This window comes from Procambarus clarkii, chromosome 50 (assembly GCF_040958095.1).
Source record: "Procambarus clarkii isolate CNS0578487 chromosome 50, FALCON_Pclarkii_2.0, whole genome shotgun sequence".
Taxonomy (NCBI): Eukaryota; Metazoa; Arthropoda; class Malacostraca; order Decapoda; family Cambaridae; genus Procambarus; species Procambarus clarkii.
Window position 1 is genome coordinate 34,332,232 of NC_091199.1, and position 9,637 is coordinate 34,341,868.

Here is a 9,637-nt window from a genome sequence, read left to right on the forward strand (position 1 = left end):
AAGGTTACTGAGGAAAGGAGAGTAGAATAACAAATCAGTGAATCTGTATGCTGATACATCATAGTTGCAGCTGGCAATACCAATCATTATGAACGAAGAGGAGGTGGCCGCAGGAGAGAATTAATAATAGCGAGAATTCGTCTTGGATACAAATATCCAAGGAGATTTGGAATGGAAACAACAGTTGAGCAGCTGAGTTGCAGAATCTGTGGTGAGAGTGATGGAGACCGTCTTGACCACTACCTGAGAGAATGTGAACATCTGAGAGACATTAGAAATATGTGTAGAACATTAAACCCCACCTTGATTGAATTAGGAAAATACTATTTGTCATATGTAGATATTGTTAGTAAAAGATTCCCCCAATTTGCACCTGCAAGATAACAAGATTTTAAAGGCTGACGAAGATTAATGTTAATCTTGTTTGAGAAGCTGTTCACTTGAGACGGTTAAGCAAGTCCCAGCTGTCTCTGGGCACAAGTGATTCAATACAAGTGATCACCCCTGGCAAGTTTCCCAAAGATATTGATAGGCTAGACAAAGACTGTTTATTTAACACAAGGGCTTAGAAATAAAGTAACGATGATGTAGTTGAGTATTTTGAAAGTCGAATGAAGCATAATGCAGTTAAGAAACTGTTGAATGAAGCTAAACTTGTCTATTTTCACCTGTGAGGAATAATTTTAGTAAAGGAATGATGAAAGATACTGTCTGGTAAAAGTTAAACTTAATAAATTTTGTGATGGGGGAATTTAAATTACTGCATATTGGAGAGTAAACACACAAGCCAAGAAGAAGGAAGGCAAAGTTGAATGATGAAGTAGAGTTGGTAAGGCAGAGAATGAGCTACACACCTGCTGCACACCTGCTACACATACTCCCCCTATCCTCACATCCCCCTATCATCATTGACAACCGCAAATCCTTCCAGATGACTACGCACAGGCACGTGGGGGGGGGGGGGGTCCTCCCACACCCCCTTAGTACTATGACCAGATCCCTTACCTGGGCAGGTGGCCACAACTGGCTCATCTGCTCAGATGGCGTGGACGGTCGTAGTCCTAATTTACACTACTGGCAGTGTACAGAATGGCGTTGGGTGGGTGATGCGGGGGTGAAATCTTAGGAGTTCAAAAGGGAGTCTACAGTCTACACGCTGCCACACTAGCTCCTATTAATTATCTTGGATTATACTCTGTGGAGCACAAGTCGTGTACCTGAAATTACCTGGGGGTAACTAACACTCTAGTAGTCTTGATGAGTATAGAAAGCCAGTGGCTTATCAGTGGGTCCACGTTTGTCCTGATGATTTTTTTTCAAGCTGGATTTTAAGATTAAACAGTTTTGTCGTATACAGCTTCAGCGGGTATGCGATTCCTTGGGTTTATATCCCGAAACACACGACGAAACTACGTCGATGCTGCAACGTTCTAACAAGTTGTAACACCTTCTAACATGTTGTAACACCTTCTAACATGTTGTAACAGCTTCTAACATGTTGTAACAACTGTCTAACATGTTGTAACCGCTTCTAACATGTTGTAACACCTTCTAACATGTTGTAACAACTGTCTAACATGTTGTAACAGCTTCTAACAAGTTGTAACAACTAACAACTATCTAACATGTTGTAACACCTTCTAGCATGTTGTAACAACTGTCTAACAAGCTGTAACACCTTCTAACAAGTTGTAACACCTTCTAACACGTTGTAACACCTTCTAACATGTTGTAACACCTTCTAAAATGTTGTACCAACTTCTAACAAGTTGCAACAGTTTCTAACACGTTGTAACACCTTCTAACAAGTTACAACACCTTCTAACAAGTTGGAACACCGTCTAACACGCTGTAACATCTTCTAACATATTGTATCACATTCTACCACATTGTAACACTTTCTAACACCTTCTAACAAGTTGCAACACTTTCTAACAAGTTGTAACACCTTCTAACAAGTTGTAACACTTTCTAACATGTTGTAACACCTTCTAACAAGTTGTAACACCTTCTAACATGTTGTAACACCTTCTAACACTTTGTACCACCTTCAAACAAGTTGTAACTCCTTCTAACATGTTGTAACACTTTATATTATATTGTAACACCTTCTAACAAGTTGTAACATCTTCTAACAAGTTGTAACAACTTCTAACATGTTGTAACACCTTCTAACAAGTTGTAACTCCTTCTAACAAGTTGTAACACCTTCTAACAAGTTGTAACACCTTCTAACATGTTGTAACACTTTATATTATATTGTAACACCTTCTAACAAGTTGTAACATCTTCTAACAAGTTGTAACACCTTCTAACAAGTTGGAACACCTTTTAACATGTTGTAACACCTTCTAACATGTAATAACACCCTCTAACAAGTTGTAACTCCTTCTAACACGTTGTAACACGTTGTAACACCTTCTAACAAGTTGTAGCACCTTCTAACAAGTTCTAACACCTTTTAACATGTTGTAACACCTTCTAACATGTAGTAACGCCCTCTAACAAGTTGTAGCTCCTTCTAACAAGTTGTAACACCTTCTAACATGTTGTAACACCTTCTAACAAGTTGTAACACCCTCTAACATTTGTAACACCTTCTAACATGTTGTAACACCTAACATTTTGTAACTCCTTCTAACATGTTGTAACACCTAACATTTTGTAACTCCTTCTAACATGTTGTAACTCCTTCTAACATGTTGTAACTCCTTCTAACAAGTTGTAACACCTTCTAACAAGTTGTAACACTTTTTGCCACGTTGTAACATCTTCTAACATGTAGTAAAACCTTCTATCAAGTTGTAACACCTTCTAACATTTGTAACTCCTTCTAACATGTAGTAACACCTTCTAACAAGTTGTAACTCCTTCTAACAAGTTGTAACTCCTTCTAACAAGTTGTAACTCCTTCTAACAAGTTGTAACACCTTCTAACAAGTTGTAACACTTTCTACCACGTTGTAACATCTTCTAACATGTACTAAAACCTTCTATCAAATTGTAACTCCTTCTAACATGTTGTAACTCCTTCTAACATGTTGTAACACCTAACATTTTGTAACTCCTTCTAACATGTTGTAACTCCTTCTAACATGTTGTAACTCCTTCTAACAAGTTGTAACACCTTCTAACAAGTTGTAACACTTTTTACCACGTTGTAACATCTTCTAACATGTAGTAAAACCTTCTATCAAGTTGTAACACCTTCTAACATTTGTAACTCCTTCTAACATCTAGTAACACCTTCTAACAAGTTGTAACTCCTTCTAACATGTTGTAACACCCTCTAACAAGTTGTAACTCCTTCTAACATGTTGTAACACCTTCTAACAAGTTGTAACTCCTTCTAACAAGTTGTAACACCTTCTAACACGTTGTAACACATTCTAACACGTTGTAACACCTTCTAACACGTTGTAACACCTTCTAACATGTTGTAACACCTTCTAACAAGTTGTAACTCCTTCTAACAAGTTGTAACTCCTTCTAACAAGTTGTAACACCATCTAACATGTTGTAGCACCTTCCAAGAAGTTGTAACTCCTTCTAACAAGTTGTAACACCTCCTAACATGTTGTAACACCTTCTAACAAGTTGTAACTCCTTCTAACAAGTTGTAACACCTTCTAACAAGTTGTAACACTTTCTACTACGTTGTAACATCTTCTAACATGTAGTAAAACCTTCTATCAAGTTGTAACACCCTCTAACATTTGTAACACCTTCTAACATGTTGTAACACCTAACATTTTTAACTCCTTCTAACATGTTGTAACTCCTTCTAACATGTTGTAACACCTTCTAACAAGTTGTGACAACTATCTAACAAGTTGAAACACCTTCTAACATGTTGTAACACCTTCTAACATGTTGTAACACCTTCTAACAAGTTGTAACACCTTCTAACAAGTTGTAACACCTTCTAACATGTTGTAACACCTTCTAACAAGTTGTGACAACTATCTAGCAAGTTGAAACAACTAAACCGCCATAAAAACTGTATAACAACATGTAACCACTTAGTAATGAGGTAACAATAGGGACCGTTACACTGTGTGTTTGCAGAGTGATGGATTTTGACTCCAAGTTCCTTCATTATGTTCAGTAATATGCCGCAAGGTAATGTTAATCATTTGGTTGTTGTGACGTGGGTTGTTATATCCCCCATGTAAGGTCTTGCATTTGTTACATTAAAAAGCATTTGCCAGTCTTCTGACCATTTGTGGAGTTATATGGATTTCTTCCTAAGTCCTCGATATCATTTTCACTTCCCACTTCACCATAAATTTTTGTGTCATCTGCAAAATGATGATGTGGGGACGATGAAGGAACGGAGAAGTGGGGGATGGTGGATAGGAGGGGACGGAGGAGTGAAGAATGGTGGGGCTGACAAGGGGGACAGGGGAATGGGAGATGGTGAAGGGGGGGAAATGGTGGGGAGGACGAAGGGACGGGGGTGTGGGGGGGATGATGGGGAGGACGAGGGGACGGGGAAGTGAGGGAAATGTAGGGAGGACGAGGGGACCGGAGATGATGGGAATGGTGAGTAGGATGGGGGGAACAGGGGAGGGTTGCTGTGGCTGCTGTGGTTGCTGTGGCCCACGCGTTGCTGTAAGTCACAGCAACGCGTGGCTGGGTACAGCTAGTATATACTATAAAAAAAATTGGGTCGAAAATAGATCCCTGTGGTACCCTACTCACCACATTTCTCCAATCAGATTCCTTCCCATTTAGCACAACCTTCTGTTTTCTTTGTTTTAACCATTGTTTTATTTATTCTTGTTTGATTTGATTTGATTTATTTACAAGTAATTTAATAAATGGAATACTATTTATTCCATGTGCCTGTAATATCCTTGCTAGTCTTTCATGTGGTACCTTTTATCGAAAGCATTATCACAGTCCATATATACTACATCTGCTGGAAGTCCTTTGTCTGAGTAGAGTCCTTCTGTCTATTTTGGAAATAGGGGTGACAGTGGAGGATAGAAATAGCCCTAGCTATTCTATCCTTTTGAGATGTATCATATTGTCTCAATAAATGTACTTGAACTTGAAGGGGTGACATTGGCATATTTCCAATCTAGGGGAACTATCCCGTGGTCCAGAGATTTTCTGGAAAGGAGTTTCAGTGGTAGGTATAGTTCCTCTGCCAGTTCCTTTACGGTTTAGAATATAAATCTGACCACAACTGGGGTACCCAACCACTTTGGGTGGACGGTAGAGCCACGGTCTCGCTTCATGCAGGTCGGCGATCAATCCCCGACCGTCCAAGTAGTTGGGCACCGTTCATCGCCCCCCCCCCCCCACATCCCGTACGTCCCATCCGAAATCCTTAGCCTCATCCCTTCCCAGTGCTATATAGTCGTAATTGCTTAGCACTCTCCTGATAGTTCCCTTCCCTTCCCCCCACCTGGGGTGTTTGAGTCTTATAGTTTGTCAGTGCTCTTCCTGGTAATGTTGTACGCTATGGGTATATCACTTAATTCGTTCTCTTCACCTTCTTCAAATATTTGTGTGGGTAATGGGATGCCACATAAACTTTCTAGTGTAAACACTGATGTTAAGTATTCATTCAGTGCTGTTGCACGTTTATCGTCCAATTCAATTTGGTTAGAGTTATCTTATCATGGTCGACCGAGTCTTTTGTTTAGTTTTTCTTCTTATAGGCATAGAACCTTGAGGTTACCTTGAGGTGTTTCCGGGGCTTAGTGTCCCCGCGGCCCGGTCGTCGACCAGGCCTCCAAACGACTTAGGAACTTTCTTTATGTTTTGAGCAAATGGTTTTCGTAGTTTCTTTTGGCTGATCTAATTTCCTTTTTGGCTGAGTTTAATGCCTTTTATAATATCTCATAATTAGTGATGTTCATCATGGATTTATATCTCCTCCAGAGGGCGTTTAAATTATATAATTGAATCATTTCATAGTTCTACTTTTATTCGATGTTAGCTTACTGACCATAAGTTTAAGCACTTGTGGGCCGATATATTAGCAATTAAAATTGAGTAACTAGCACCCCGTTCTCCCAACTCCGGGGTGGAAGGGACGTCAACTCTGGGGTGGGGAGACGTCAACTCCGGGTGGAGAGACGTCAACTCCGGGGTGGAGAGACGTTAACTCCGGGGAGGAGAGGAAGTCAACTCCAGGGAGGAGGGGACGTCAACTCAGGGGTGGAGAGACGTCAACTCCGGGGTGGAGAGACGTTAACTCCGGGAGGAGAGGAAGTCAACTCCAGGGAGGAGGGGACGTCAACTCACGGGTGGAGAGACGTCAACTCCGGGGTGAAGGGATGCAACTCCGGGGTGGAGAGACATCAACTCCGGGGAGGAGGGGACGTCAACTCCGGGGTGGAGGGACGTCAACTCCGGGGAGGAGGGGACGTCAATTCTGGGGTGGAGGGGACGTCAACTGTGGGGTGGAAGGACGTCAACTCCGGGGTGGAGGGATGTCAACTCCTGGGTGGAGGGTGGTCAACTCCGGGGTGGAGGAGACGTCAACTTCGGGGTGAAGGGACGTCAACTCCGGGTTGGAGGGACGTCTACTCCGGGGTGGAGGGACGTCAACTCCAGGGTGGAGGGACGTCAACTCCGGGGTGGAGGGAGGTCAACTCCGGGGTGGAGGGACATCAACTCCGGGGTGGAGGGAGGTCAACTCAGGGTGTGGAGGGACGTCTACTCCAGGGTGGAGGGACGTCAACTCCGGGGTGGAGGGAGGTCAACTCCGGGGTGGAGGGATGTCAACTCCGGGGCGGAGGGACGTCAACTCCGGGGCGGAGGGACGTCAACTCTGGGGAGTAGGGACGTCTACTCCGGGGTGGAGGGACTTCAACTCCGGGGTGGAGAGACGTCAACTCCGGGGAAGAGGGGACGTCAACTCAGGGGAGGATAGACGTCAACTCCGAGGAGGAGGGGACGTCAACTCCGGGGTGGAGAGACGTCAACTCCGGGGTGGAGGGAGGTCAACTCTGGGATGGAGAGACGTCAACTCCGGGGAGGAGGGGACGTCAACTCCGGGGAGGAGGGGACGTTAATTCTGGGGTGGAGGGGACGTCAACTGTGGGGTGGAGGGACGTCAACTCCGGGGTGGAGAGACATCAACTCCGGGGAGAAGGGACGTCAACTCCGGGGTGGAGGGACGTCTACTCCGGGGTGGAGGGACATCAACTCCGGGGTGGAGGGAGGTCAACTCTGGGGCGGAGGGGACGTTAACTTCGGGGTGAAGGGACGTCAACTCCGGGGTGGAGGGACGTCTACTCCGGGGTGGAGGGACGTCAACTCCGAGGTGGAGGGACGTCAACTCTGGGGTGGAGGGACGTCAACTCCGGGGTGGAGGGACGTCAACTCCGAGGTGGAGGGACGTCAACTCCGGGGTGGAGGGACGTCAACTCCGGGGTGGAGGGACGTCAACTCCGGTGTGGAGGGACGTCAATCTTCACATTTGGTTTGTTCCCCAGAAATGCCCACTTCGAGGCTCTGACCAACAGTTCCACTTTGTTTGCTATCATGAGCGTTTGTGAGATGCTGACGGTCTTCAACAAACAGACGAATGTTTAGTGAACAATTAAGTGCATAAACTTTGAGTAGAGAGACTGTAACAGAGCCATTGGTTAATTAAGAAGAATTACAAGAACGCCGGCAGACGCCAAGCTCGCTATGGGTTCATCAAATGAAACAACTTTCCCAGCTCAAGAGAAGAGTTAAATGAACCTGGCATAATTAGACTTTCTGTACTCGGGTTCCTTTACATTTTATCAGAACGGTTATAACTGTTTTTATTTATTGATTGTTTGTATAGTGATCAATCGGTTGTATGTCATTACCATTTTCCTCATACAAAGAACACTGGTTATTTATACGGGCTTAACCCCACACTCATGTACGTTTAATTTCGTATCTTTTTGATTTACGTTTAGTAAGAATTTGATGAGATTAAATATAAATAATTATTTAAGTATCAATCTTATTTTATTAATTATTTCAGTCAATTAGGACATCTATCTACTTATATTGTGACTGAGGCCATTTAGTCACTTTGATCTATCAAAGTTAGTTTGAGAAAAACAGTGTTTGCCCCCTTAACGAGCAAGTGTCCTGCTGCACTGGATACGAATTTACAGAATTAGTTCAAATTTAGGTATCTCCTTGGGTACTGCGAAAGCAGAATACACTACGCCTTAAGCTAAAATACATCTTGACACCTCATGAGTTTAGGATACGACTGATGTGACTAAATCCAGCAAAGGCCTAAATCATTTATTATTTGCTAATCTATGCATAATTGATTCATGTTTGATTTACTATTCACATTTTATTTAAGTATTGAGTATTGTTACAAGGATTAGCACCACTGTGAAAGTTCTCAAGTCCTTTGTCTCTCACCTGTTGAAACTTAGATGTGTTGTTCATTGTAACTGACCTATAGCTTGCTCTATTTTATGAACTTGGTAAACTAGGATAGTGTATGCGGGAGTTACACAATGTCCCACATGTGTCTGGTCCTTCTCACATGTGTCTGGTCCTTCCCACATGTGTCTGGTCCTTCCCACATGTGTCTGGTCCTTCTCACATGTGTCTGGTCCTTCCCACATGTGTCTGGTCCTTCTGAACCTCCCACATGTGTCTGGTCCTTCTGAACCTCCCACATGTGTCTGGTCCTTCTGAACCTCCCACATGTGTCTGGTCCTCCTGAACCTCCCACATGTGTCTGGTCCTTCTGAACCTCCCACATGTGTCTGGTCCTTCTGAACCTTCCATGTGTTCAGCCACGCACCCCTATGCCAACTGGATGAATAGTGGCACGGACAAGAAGAACCACTGTGGCGAGGTGAGTCACAGTGAGGTGGATAAGCTCAACCACGAACCGAAGAAGACGTTTACAGGGAAGAGAATTTCATGGAGGAATGAAGATGTCGCCTTCCGTACCACTACCTCACCAGCACCTCACCTAGCATTGTTGTACCACTGCCTGACACATAGACACTCCTGGCCCAATCAGGTTGTATCCTACCTACACCGAGGTTGTTACCCAGCACCATCTGCATGTGCTCTAAGGGTAACTTAGGGGCAACAGCTACGATAGCCTTCTCAACTCCATAGTCGGCAATCAGCTGTACCTCGTGAAGTGGTAACCTGTACTCCTCTGCCACACTCCGTATTCTCACCACTCCCACAGATGATTCCATAAAATCGTTGGGAAGAATACTCCTGGCTACCATGCTTATGTCAGCACCCGTATCACGAAGAACTGCAACCTCCACTGGGTCTGACTTCCCAAACTTCATGGTGGCCCCGAAAACGAAGGGGTGTTCGCCCATCTTCATTTCCCAACTAATCACATTGGTCTATAATATAGGGTATGAACAAATACTCTCTCCTCTTCTAACATCAGTCTCATATTCCTCTGGTGCTCGTCACACTCACGGGCAAAATGACCTCTTACACCACAGTTGTAGCATCGGCCGCCTCTCCTAGGCGACCACTCACCAGTCACTCTGGTGATGCCAATAGTAGACGTTCCCTGAGTCCTACTTGGACTCCCCGTCGTCGGTTCCCGGGCAGCAGCTCCTACTCCCGAGCTAGGTCCACTGCTCACAGCTTGAGGCTTCCTTCCCGCATCCCTCGAGCTCTTGAACCG

At 44.1% G+C, this 9,637-nt stretch overlaps 1 protein-coding gene across 1 annotated transcript in view; it reads right to left on the bottom strand.

Annotated features, from left to right (window-relative positions):
- Positions 1-9,637, bottom strand: part of LOC138351744 (ryncolin-4-like) — a 132,147-nt gene that overhangs the window by 105,045 nt on the left and 17,465 nt on the right. The window lies entirely within an intron of this gene.